Genomic DNA, 12,423 nt, shown 5'->3' with positions numbered 1-12,423 from the left:
CCTCCAAGTTTGGGAACCAATCATGTCGATCCCAATTCAAATCTGGAGGCCTGAGAACTAGGAGTGCCAAGGGCAGAAGAAAATTGGTGCTTCCCTCCAGCAGGCAGGCAGAGACTAATGCTTGCCTTTTTGTTCTGTTCAAACCCTTTGTGTGTTGCCTGATGTCTGAAAGGAAAGTGACCACAACACAGGAGATCTTTATTGCAGCAGTGAGAAAGAAGACAAAAAGAGAGAGCAAGAGAGAGGGGCCCGGCAGGAGGGAGTTTTTATAGCCAAAATCTAATGGGGTCTTTAGGTCTGCAAGCTGCCTTGTTGGCGTACAGTGAATGGATCATACAGTAGTTGCTAAGGGTATCATCTTCTGCCTTCAGGCAGATGGGGTAGGGGTCAGATGTGGGTTTCCATTGCATCAGACGGGTGGGGGTTCAGCCTTGACGCAAACTGGTGATAAAGAACCAGACAGTGGGGGGTTTGAGTGCCCTGGGTTATCCTACAGCTACCATTTGTTCAGCCCACCCTGCAGACAACTTGGTTCAGCCTGCCCTGAACCTAACACTGTCCACTCACATGGGGGCCGGGGAGAGGTGGCAATCTGCTTAACTCAGTTCTTCAAGTCAAGTGTTAATCTCTTTTGATATCAACCTCACACAGACATCACATTTAAGGAGATATCTGGGCATTGTGTGGCCCAGTCAAGCTGACACGTTAGTTGACCATCCCACACTTTGGAGATCCAAATAATGGCTTCTATCTGTTATTTGTTCTGTGCTCATATCCCTTGCCATGATTTTGTAGTTTTCCTTATTAAAGAGAGATTCTTACCAAGTGGTACACACTGTAATTACAGCTACTCCAGAGGCTGAAGCAGGTATATTACAAGTTCATGGCCAGCTTTGGCTACTTGCAGAGACCCTGTTTCAAAATAGAAAATAACTCAGAAGGCTGGGTGCAGTGGAGCATACCTGTGACCCCAGCCACTCGGAAGGCTTAGGCAGGAAGATTGCAAGTTCAAAGCCAGCCTCAGCAACTTAATGAGGCCCTAAGCAATTTAGTGAGACCCTGTCTCAAAACAAAAAGGACTGGGGATGTGGCCCAGTGGTTAAGTGCTCCTGGTTTGTTGTAGGGACAAATGAGGCAAGGCACCAAAGATATCAGGAAACAGTTTTATTTGGCTGTAGCCAGGTTCAGAGGGCACAGATTTTGCTGTAATCAATTAATCCCCTGAACTCTGATTTCAAGTAGTTTCAGAGTTTTATACCCAGCATGTAAAGGGAGGGCTTCAGAAGTTCACATAAAAGCAGGTTTTTCTTTCACTGTTTTGGGCAAGTTAACTCTTCAAGGACAACACCTGAGAAAGGGAGAGCTTCTTCTCTCCTTTCTTTCCTCCCTCTGCCAGTTGACACCATGGAGCCCAGTTGGTAACTTATCTTAAAAATGTAGGCATCTCTGTGAAGCCCAGCTCAAGGCCAGAGGCCTTGTTTACACATTTCTACAAACTACTATACTGGATATGTTTGTGAAAAACTAGTAAGGGGGTGTCCAGCACCAGGAGTGCTGGTATCTTCCCCGCCAATGGCTAAGTAAAACAGGGCAACATGAAAATAGGAAGTTTATCTACATTGAATTCTTTTGCAGAGACTCTTTTGCTGACAGTCCTAAAAATCAGCGATGGTGAAGATTTCTGGAGAAGCCCAGTTAAGACTTTTCTGTGGAGAAAAGGGGTGCCACTTTAGGTTCAATCCCCAGTACCAAATAAATAAATAAGAAAACAACAAAGAGCTTGAGATATAGCTTCGTGGTAGAGCACCCTGAGCTCAATCCCCATAACAATAACAAAAGAGAGAGAAAGAGATTGATTCTCCATTCTGCCTTTGAGTCTAGGGTTTGGCCATATAATTTGCTTTAGTCAGTAGAATGAAGTAATATGCCAAAGAGAAAACCCCTTCTAAACCTAGTTTTCAAGAGGACTCAGCAGTATGCCTGCTCTCTGGGATTCTGCTGGACTCAGGAGGAGGATGAGTTCCACATGGAGCAGATCTTTCCCAGCTAAAATGCTCCAGAGCTAAGCCTAACTAGAGCAGAGGCTCCAGGGAACCCTCAGGAACATTATCGATGCCAGTGTTGATCAGCCAGCCCCCACACAACCCTCACGCTTGTGAGAAATAATGTGGTTGTTTGAAGCTATTAAAGTTTTGGGTGTTCTGTATGAAACAATAGCTAACTTATGCTCAGCCTGACTTGGAGCCATTCCAAGAGCTTGTGAGTTTCAGCAGATGGGGTCCAAATACCTGAAATACTACATATTCCACAATAGGGGAATACCATCAACTCAACAAAGCCTAACTTATGTCCCATGTCTTTTAGACATCAGTTCTTTATTTAATGAACATTCACTTATCATAATTTATATTGGATCTTGTGGGTAGCTAACTCTCCCCTACCTGATCTTATTTTATGTCACAGAAGGATGTCTGGGGAGCGATAGCATTTCAATAGTTCTGATTTATTGCTCCATATTACCTTTAGTCAATTGACTATTACCTATTTCCTCCCCTGGAGGTCCAAGAGAAAAATTGTTGGATGTAACATTAAAACACTGGAGTGATGGTAAAGGAAGCCAAAGAACTTCTCCATCCCCAATGGATACTCTTACATTTATACTTTTATCTTATGATTGTATAATGATTTTAAAAATTATTAAGCTGAGTGTGGTAGTGTACACCTGTTGTCCAAGTTACTTGGGAAGGAGAAGCAGGAACATTGTTTGAGCCCAAGAGTTTGAGGCCAGCCTGGGCAACATATCCAGAGCCCATAGCTAAAGCACAAAATAAGGGCTGGGGATGTAGGTCAGTGGTAGGGTGCTTCACTGGCATGGGGTAGGGGGCGTGTGGAGGGTGGAGTCCCTGGGCTTAATCCCCTTAATAAATATATTACTATATTATAAATGTTCCTACACTTTCCTCCTCTCTCTTTCCCCCCAATAATGAGAATGCTGACCCTCAGAAAACAGTGTGTCTCCACAGACCTAATCCTAGGTCTTCAAGATTCAAGATCAAAGAATTATCCTGGAGCTGAACCTCTCAAACTCTCTTTGGTGAAGGACTATGTAATAAAATGTTACACTCCATTTTGGATTGATGTATTTGTAATATACAACAAAATATGTGAGTTAATGGGGCAAGGAGTGTGTGTAGAGAACATGGATGTAATAAGGGCTGCTGGATACTATGAAATACTAGTTTTCAAGAGATGCAAATGAAGTATGGATTTTAAAAGTTATGCTTTGAACAGTGCTTCTTTGACCATGACTGTCTTATTTCTATTTTTTAGTATTCAAATTTGGCTACAAAAAGCAAAAATTAGCAATTCTACATTGATGTTAAATTCTTTTGAAGGTGTTCATTACACTAGGTGTTGTGGCACATGCCTATAATCCCAGGGACTCAGGAAGCTGAGGCAGGAAGACTGCAAGTTCCAGGCCAGTTTTGGCAACTCAGTGAGGTCCTAAGCAACTCGGAAAGACTGTCTGAAAGTAAAAAATAAAAAGGACTGGGGATGTTAAGCCCTGCTGGGTTCAATCCCTAGTACCAAAAACAAAACAAAAATCTCACTCAAGCCAGCCCATCTATGCTGAGCTTTAATAATCTCTAGTAATATCTCTGGCCTTGGCCTGTAAAAAACTTTTATTCAAAACCTTAAGTAAATCATTTATTTTCTCATTGTTTCCAAAAAGTTTGTGAATTGACCCTTTCTGGTTTCTGTTGATTGATTTATACAGAGATTAAACTCAGCTATGCTCAACCACTGGGCCACGTCCCCAGTCCTTTTTATTTTTTATTTTGAGATGTGTGGGAGACCAACCTTACACGTGACTGAGTTATACTCCCCGGCTGGGTGCTGAGGCGCCCAGTGAAAGAAATGTGGCAGAGCTTTCCCCACCCTTCTTGGGGCCGAGGGTCAGTCTCGCACATGGATGTGTCTTGCTACAGCCCCATGGGTGAAGCTATGCTCACCTGTTCCTTTGTAATATAACCCCTTGCCCTGTTTAGGATAGAATCTTCCATGGAAATGCCTTGTGTGTGTCCCCTTCTCTTACTGTGCCCTTGGGTGTGGCCTACACAGGTGTCAATCAACCTGCTGACAGTGACATCATGAAGATACTCATCCCCCCCCCCCCAAACCTGACCCCTTGCCTCATTTGAATAGCTTCTCCTCAATAAAAGGGGTCAGCGCATGCTCTCTCGCGCTCTCTCTCTTTCTACGGACCCTTAAGGTCAGAAAGAGCCCTCACAGTGACCCCAAAGAAAAAGGTATTTGTGTCTCTTGTGTGGTTATTTCGTGCAGCCCAGTTAGCCCAGTTTAATTGGAGTGACTCCTGAGCCTTTTAGTCTCAAGAACAGAAACACGGTCTTCCTAAGTCGCTTAGGGCCTCATTAAATTGCTGAGGCTGGCTTTCAACATGTGATCCTCCTGCCTCAGCCTTCCCAGCTGCATACACCACAGCACCTGGCTCTGAATTCTTTTTTTTTTTTTAATTGTTGGTTGTTCAAAACATTACATAGTTCTTGACATATCATATTTCACACTTTGATTCAAGTGGGTTATGAACTCCCATTTTTACCCCGTATACAGATTGCAGAATTCTATTTTTAAAACTGTTTTGGCAATAGACACTGTTAGGTTGTTAACTGAATAGCCATTCCCCCAACTTTCTTACAGGGAAACTTGTTGGGGTCCAACCTCCTGAAGTCATGGAGAGAATAAGTACCCTAAGGAATCCCAACACAGAATTCCTGTCTACTAGCTGAAGCTAAGGAGGCTGGAATGCTGAACGTAGCAGGACAGCAACGACTCCTGACACTAGACTAATTATTGTGGGATGTTGACCCTGATTAAGGAGAAAACTACGGCCCCAACTATACTACCTGCTGTGTACTTTAGGTGTATGTTTCCTGGCATTTTATGAGAACATATCCTGTTTTGTCACTGGGGAAATGTTTTCTTAGTACTAGCAAACCAGTTAGTTGTTTTCAATGTGTTATGCCATAGTTAAGATTTAACCTCACACCACCCTGTAAGAGATGTGCTGTGCAAGAACAAAGCAGGCTGCAGCTTCCCAGGCTCCCAGCTCCCCCATGAAACAAATTGTCATTTTAGGACTCAGAGTCTTCGTGCATAATTGTGGGCTGCACTCTCACCAATAGTTCATTCACAGCAAGTGCTCACCTTTTGTTAGAGGTAGAAATACATCTAATAAAGAATGTATTTCTGATTCTTCTTTGCAACTAGTTGACCATGTGACAAAGTTATGGCCAATGAGGTATAAGTAGAAATCTAGAAGCAAGATTTCTGGGAAAGCTATTGCTTTCTGTTAAAAAAAAAAAAAAACAGATTTAGGCTTTTGTTTTAATCTTTCTTTTTCTTCTGAGTCCCCTTACCTGGAAGGTAGATATTATATTGAAGGTGAAGCAACTATTTTGTGACCATGAGGCAGTCATGGAGGTGACCACCATACTCTAAGAAAAGGAACAATGAGAGGAAGCTGAGACGTTAATGGTGCTGTGAACACCATTAGTCAAAAAACTAAACCCAATTTGATTAAGTCACTATATTGGGTTTTTTTTATTATTTTTTAGTTGTAGATGGACATGATACCTTTATTTTATTTAATTATTTTTTATGTTGTTCTGTGAATTGAATCCAGTGCCTCACCGGTGCTGGGCAAGTGCTCTACCCCTGAGCCACAACCCCAACCCCACTAAATTGGGTTTTTATTTCATACAGCCAAATGGAATGTTTATATACTTTGTTAGATGTCTTAGTAATGTTTAATAATTTTAAATGACTAAACTACTTACTATACTAGTTTCTAGACATGCTTTATGAGAATTTCAATTCAAAGAATAATTGCTAAAGCTTGGCGCCATGGCTCCCGCCTGTAATTCCAGCAGCTCGGGAGGCTTAGGCAGGAGGATCTCGAGTTCAAAGCCAGCCTCAGCAACTTAGCAAAGCCTTAAGCAACTCAGTGAGATCCTGTCTCTAAATAAAATATAAAAAGGGCTGGGGAAGTGGCTCAGTGGTTGAATGCCCCTAGGTTCAATCCCTGGTACCAAAAATATAAATAAATAAATAATTGCTGACACCCCATCTAAGAACCTTTAGTTGAGTGTTGTGACACATGCCTATAGTCCCAGCAATTTAGTGAGACTTTATCTTAAAAAAATATTTTATTTTAAATAAAGGAGCTGGAGGTGTAACTATGTGGTAGAGATTAACTTGGGCTAAATCCCCAGTAAAACACACACACACACACACACACACACACAGAAGCTTGACTTCTTTGACTTCCTGGTGCTATTTTGATTAGCAGTGAAAGTGTTTAGAATATGCAGGGCTCTTCTTTGTTTTTTGTCTTCATCTATGTGACTGATGATTCAGAAACCTTCCAGTTAAGAAACATTTCAATTGGCTTAGAGTAAAAGTTTTATTCCCCCAACATTTTCTCCAAAAGTAAAATATTAATTGACAAGTGTCCAGCAATTAATAGCTTAAAACTTACTAAAAATTTGACCAATAAATTTTCCTTAATGTTTCCTAATAGTGTGACATAAAAATGCTCCTGCTGCGTTTTGAAGTTTATGGGTTTCCCCTTCTCCTTTAATCCAAGAAATGGTGTCCAGAAGAAGTTATAACAATGCTAGAAAAAGGAAGTGGAGCTGGCATGCAGTGGTGCACGCCTGTCACCCCAGCAACTTGGGAGGCTGAGATGGGGAGATCACAAGTTTGAAGTTAATCTTGACAGATTATTGAGATCTGGTATCAAAATAAAAAAATAAAAAGGTCTGTGGGTGTGGTTCCATGGTAGAGCATTTCTGGGTTCAATCCCCAGGACCACATCAGAAAATAGAGAGAGAGGGCTGACTCTGTGTGTGTGTGTGTGTGTGTGTGTGTGTGTGTGTGTGTGCACGCACATGTATGTGCACACATGCACAGATGCTCAAGCACATGCATGTGCATTCTATATGGGTTCCTTTGAAAAACTGAAATTCATTAAATTTGCAAATAACTGATTCAGACTTTTGAAAATGAACAATAAATTTTTGTTACCCTAAAACTTCTCTAAAAAATAAAATCTATCAAAAAGTGAGTAGAGGGGGTTGTAGGGGAGTGTAGCTCAGTGGCACAGTGCTTGCCTACCAAGCGAGAGGCTCTAGATTCAATCTCAGCACCAAGGGAAGAAATAAGTGAGTGGTGACTATAATTCGTGTGTACTGAGCACAGCCAGCATGTTCCCAAGATAATAAGTATTCAGTCTAAGCTGCTAAATTGAATTGAAAAATCATTAAATGCAAGAGAAAAGCAATTGCTTATAGATAAATAGCTTGAGTGGTATTAGACTTTCAGAGTTTACGAGCTCAAAAAAAAAATGTGAAAACTGAATAAGGTGGTGAACACCTATAATCCCAGCAACTGGGGAGGCTGAAACAGAAGGATCACCATGTAAGTGAGACCCTGTCTCAAAATAAAAAGTGCTGGGGGTGTAGCTTAGTAGTAAAAGAGCCCCTGGTTTAGATCTCCAGTACAAAAAAAAAAAAAAATCAGAGAGCTGGAGCATGGAAGATAACACCTTTAACCTGGGTCTGCTGATATTCTTCTTCATTTTTATTGCTAAAATGTAGATAAATTTTCAAGAATTTTTCTAAAGACAGAATAGAGCAACATTTATAGAAATATTAAGGAAACATTATGTCCCAGACATGGTGCTAGGCACATTTCACTATAATGGTGAGTTGAAAATAGGTTCAGTCTCTCATCATGTACAGTCTAGAGGAGGAGACATCTAGACATTCATTAGAAATCACACAAATAAAAGCACAACTGACAAAACCAGCATTAAAACCCCATCATTCATTGAATGCACATTACTCAATAGGAGCACTGTCTAAAAATGCAATGGGAGTTCCATTTGAAGGACAAGAGTGCTGACGATAATTTGAGGAAAACGAGTAAGGGAATTGTGGCAACAGGTTCTTTGATTTTACTAACTAAACGATAAGTTTTAAAAAAATCAATTCAAATTCTCTTTTAGAGGACTAAAACAGATAACTATGACAGAATACCCTCTCATTAGGAAAACAAACTCTCAGAAACTTTCCCAACGTTACCCCATATCTGGGCAGTTATGTTCACAGTAGGTTGTATGGAAAGGAAAGAATGTTAGGCCAGTTTCATATAATAATGATGTAATAATACAGAAAAGTAATATTTATATCAAACCGAGATTTTTAAATGTATTACATTAAGCTGGGCATGCCTGTAATCCCAGCAGCTTGGGAGGCTGAGACAGGAGGATCCCAAGTTCAAAGCCACTTTTTTTTTAATATTTATTTATTTTAGTTCTTGGCAGACACAACATCTTTGTTGGTATGTGGTGCTGAGGATCGAACCCGGGCTGCACGCATGCCAGGTGAGCGCGCTGCCCCTTGAGCCACATCCCCAGCCCATCAAAGCCGCCTTTATCAAAAGCCAGGTGCTAAGCAACTCAGTGAGACCCTGTCTCTAAATAAAATTTAAAAAAAGGTTTGGGAATGTGGCTTAGTGAACGAGTGCTCCTGAGTTCAACCCCTAGTACCAAAAAAAAAAAAAGAGAGAGAGAGAAAGAAAAGAAAAAATGTATTACATTAAAATAGTATAAGATAACTGGGCACAGAGGCATAGCCTGTAATCCCAGCAGCTTGGGAAGCTGAGCAGGAAGATCACGAGTTCAAAGCCAGCCTCAGCAAAAGTGCTTAGCAACTCAGTGAGACCCTGTATCTAAATAAAATACAAAACAGGGCTGGGGATGAGGCTCAGTGGCTGAGTGCCCATGAGTTCAATCACCAGTAATTCTCCCCCACACATACAAAAATAAATAAATAAAATAGTATAAGAATATTATACATTAAGCCAGGAGCAGTGACATTGCCTATAATCGCAGCAGCTCAGGAGGCTGAGGCAGGAGGATTTCGAGTTCAATTTAGTGAGGCACTTAGCAGGTCAACAAGACTGTCTCTAAATAAAATATAAAAGAAGTCTAGGTATGTGGCTCAGTGGTTGAAAACCCCTGAGGGTTGAGGGTTCAATCCTCAGTACCAAAAAAATAATAATAAAAATAATATTATACATTAAAATATAACAATTCATATTATAAATCATTATATAAGTGTATAACAATATGATTATGAGAAAATAACAATATTATAGCATTTATAATTCAATATCTAAACACAATAATACAAAATGCTATAAAAATAATTTTATGTTATATCATTATGATCGTGATAAGAACAATTAATATAGGATGATTTTCCCCTGTCTTGAGAAGGTCTAATAGTCAATTTCTCCGTATTCTGAAAGCAAGGGAAGGAATGGGTTCTGAGCCTAATGTACTTTACTCTATCATGAAGAAACTAAGACTAGGTTTGAGGAAGAGAAAGAAGAATTCTAAGGAAGTCAAAGAAAAAAAATAAGCAAACACTTTTCTTAAGAACATATACAGGGATGAAGGAAAGAAGAAGAGGAATTTGTGGCCAGGTTGGGAGCCAGGAAAAGTTGATCAGATAGACAAAGCATGGTGGGGCATGCCTGTAATTTCAGAGACTTTGGAGACTGAGGCAGGAGGATCACAAATTTAAGACCAGCTCAGGCAAATTAACAAGATTCCATCTCAGAATGTTTAAAAAACAATAAAAGGGTTGGGTATGTAGCTCCATAATAGAATGTCCATGAGTTTAATTCCCAGTACAAAGAAGAAGAGAAAGAAGGAGAAAGAACAGAGTAGCTGAAAGCTATAATTCCAGCAGCTCAGGAAGATGGCAAGTTGGAGACCAGTCTCAGAAACTTAGTGAGACCCTCAGCAACTTAACAAAACCCTGTCTCAATATAAAAAAATAGGAAGAACCAGGGATGTAGCTTAGTGGTAAAGCATTCCCAGGTCCAATTGCCCATATGCCCAATATGGAGAGAGAAGGAACACATCACTCAGGAAGACCTGGGTGGATGGATCTGAGAAACTACCTGTGAGGATTATTGGTCCTGGGCCCAGGAACTTCTTGGGAACTGAGCCATCACCTGCAGTTGTTCTGCTTTCATTAAAAAAAGTCTTCATTGCCTGTACCAGGGGACAATGATAACTGCCCTCCCTGGTGTCCATGAGGATATCATTCCTCCATTGTCTATCCCCACCAGTTGGCTAGTAGGACTGGCAACCAACACTGTCGGCCCACTTCGGTACTCAATGCACTTAATAATGTGAGACACCATGAATCCAAAGTGGGGGAAACTACTGATGGGCCTAAACTGGGTCCCAGTGGAATGGGAGTGGGGGAGCATCCAACACCTCCACTTGAGGGAATAATCTGGTTTAGCATATAGACAGGAGTTCTGTAGCTCTAACTGCTGTACTGTGCCCAGGTAGCAGAACCATAACTGGCAATTATCCTCTGAGGTGACCAGATATCTTCACCCCAAGTTTGTTGACCTCCAAGATCAAATCTATCCCCAATGGACCTTTTTTTTTTTTTTTTTTTGGTCCTCAGTCTTCAGACAAGGGAACACCTAAGTCTTTTCAAGTTTTATTTGACAGTAGGAAAAATCCAGGTCTAATAACACCAATAGTATAGGTCCTCCTCCAGTTTGTTGGGGAGGTACGTATGTGCCTTTTCCCCACAGATCCAAAACAGCCCATCTGGTCTTTCCATTCATCTGGACTGAATTACTCCATAATTTTATGAATCTCAGGGATGCCCTGAAAAGAACTGATCTGGTTAGTGTCTGAACTGGTGTAGTTAAAAAGAGCTCATTTCTTTTGGAGATTTTTGCATTTGAGACCATTAATTCTCAGCCCACAGGGGTTATCTGTTCGCAACCAAGTAGTTTTCTTTGTCCACTAGGAGGTGTTCCAGAACAATATTTTGTTACATGGGTTTCGTGACACACTGGGTGTGGTGGGGTCCAAATCTGCTTTTTCTACATTTCTTTCCAGGTACTTCTGAAGTAAGATCCCAGCTTTGGGGTCTTTCACCCTTTTGTTCAATTCTGGTCTTACTTCACAGTAATAGGAAATAAGCATCTAAACTTATTCCTGTTCAGGGCCATTCACTCATGAGGGCCCCTCCGTAGACCTAACAATTTTTAACCCAAAGACTTGCCTATTCTTTCTGCTATGTCCAGAAAGGAATTCTTCCCAAAGAAGGAAGGTTAATATTTGGGATTAAACCCTCATATAGTTTAGCAGCTGGTCCAGGGCTTGTAATGGGGATCAGGATGGTTGATTTATTTTTACTTTGATTTTTATTGATTGATTGATTGATTGTGGCCCTGGGAATTGAACTCAAGGCCCTGTGCATGCTAGGCAAGCACTCTATCAACTGAGCTACATCACCAGTCCAGGATGGTTGATATTTTTAAAATAATAGATATTTTTAGTTTTACATTGACATAATACCTCTATTTATTTTTTAAATATATTTTTTAAGTTGTAGTTGGACACAATACCTTTATTTTATTTATCTATTTATTTCTATATAGTGCTGAGGATCGAATGCAGCACCTCACGCCTGCCAGGCGAGTGCTCTGCCTGTGAGCCACAACCCCAGCCCCTATTTATTTATTTTTATGTGGTCCTGAGGATCGAATCTGGTGCCTCACATGTGCCAGGCAGGTGCTCTATCATTGAGCCACAACACCAGCCCAGGGTGGTTCATTTTTGAATTAAAATTCTTATTCCACGTTAGAGGCTGAGTGGCCAGTCGCCAGCAATACCAAGTGGGAGGGTAAATTCCTGGGTAAATTGTGTCTCCCACATATTGGGATTTGATCCTAGCTATGTTGACTCTTTCTCCTTCCCAGAGGCAAGTGGCCACTGAACTATAGCATCTCTCTGATGGTGCAGGTCCTAAATGTATATTTTGAACTGTCCGTTGGTCATAATAAATTAGTTGGACACATGGATCGCATGATGGCAAAATATGTGTCCTTAGTGGGGAAGGGCCCTCTAAGATTATCAAAGGAAAACATACTAAGTGATAGATTAACGTTTTGGCTAGCATGGGTTAAACTGTGTAAGTCAATAAAGTAAAATTAATAATACCAACCAAAGCCTAGAAAACCAATGTAAGCAAAATTTAAAAATACAAATGAAATTTCGTTACCCAGAGTCCAGTCAGCAGGACTTACTGGTATCAGTCCTGTGGCAAAGAGCAAGGAAAGGACTATATATACGGCTATTAGTAAGGGGTGGCAATGCATCACAATATAAGAACCGTCTTAGAGGATGAAACAGTTCATTTGTCCTGTTGGTTAGTTTATCTTCCACCGTGCATTGATGAGCTAGCCCCTGAGTGGCTGAAGCAGGGCTGTTGTTTCTTCAAGCTTCCGCCATGG

At 40.9% G+C, this 12,423-nt stretch overlaps 1 protein-coding gene across 4 annotated transcripts in view; it reads left to right on the top strand.

The window, feature by feature from the left end:
- Naip (NLR family apoptosis inhibitory protein) overlaps window positions 1-12,423 on the top strand; it is a 68,772-nt gene that overhangs the window by 3,122 nt on the left and 53,227 nt on the right. Inside the window, exon 3 of one of the 4 annotated variants that reach the window (XM_078043990.1) lies at window positions 8,398-8,467. The exons of the other annotated variants lie outside the window; for them this stretch is intronic. The gene's annotated coding sequence lies outside the window, so the exon portion shown is untranslated. The remainder of the gene's footprint in view (window positions 1-8,397; window positions 8,468-12,423) is intronic. 4 annotated transcript variants of the gene reach the window in all.

The sequence above is a fragment of the Ictidomys tridecemlineatus genome, chromosome 1, assembly GCF_052094955.1.
Source record: "Ictidomys tridecemlineatus isolate mIctTri1 chromosome 1, mIctTri1.hap1, whole genome shotgun sequence".
Taxonomy (NCBI): domain Eukaryota; kingdom Metazoa; phylum Chordata; class Mammalia; order Rodentia; family Sciuridae; genus Ictidomys; species Ictidomys tridecemlineatus.
The sequence above is the reverse complement of the archived record's forward strand: the minus strand, read 5'-3'. Positions and strand labels throughout refer to the sequence as shown.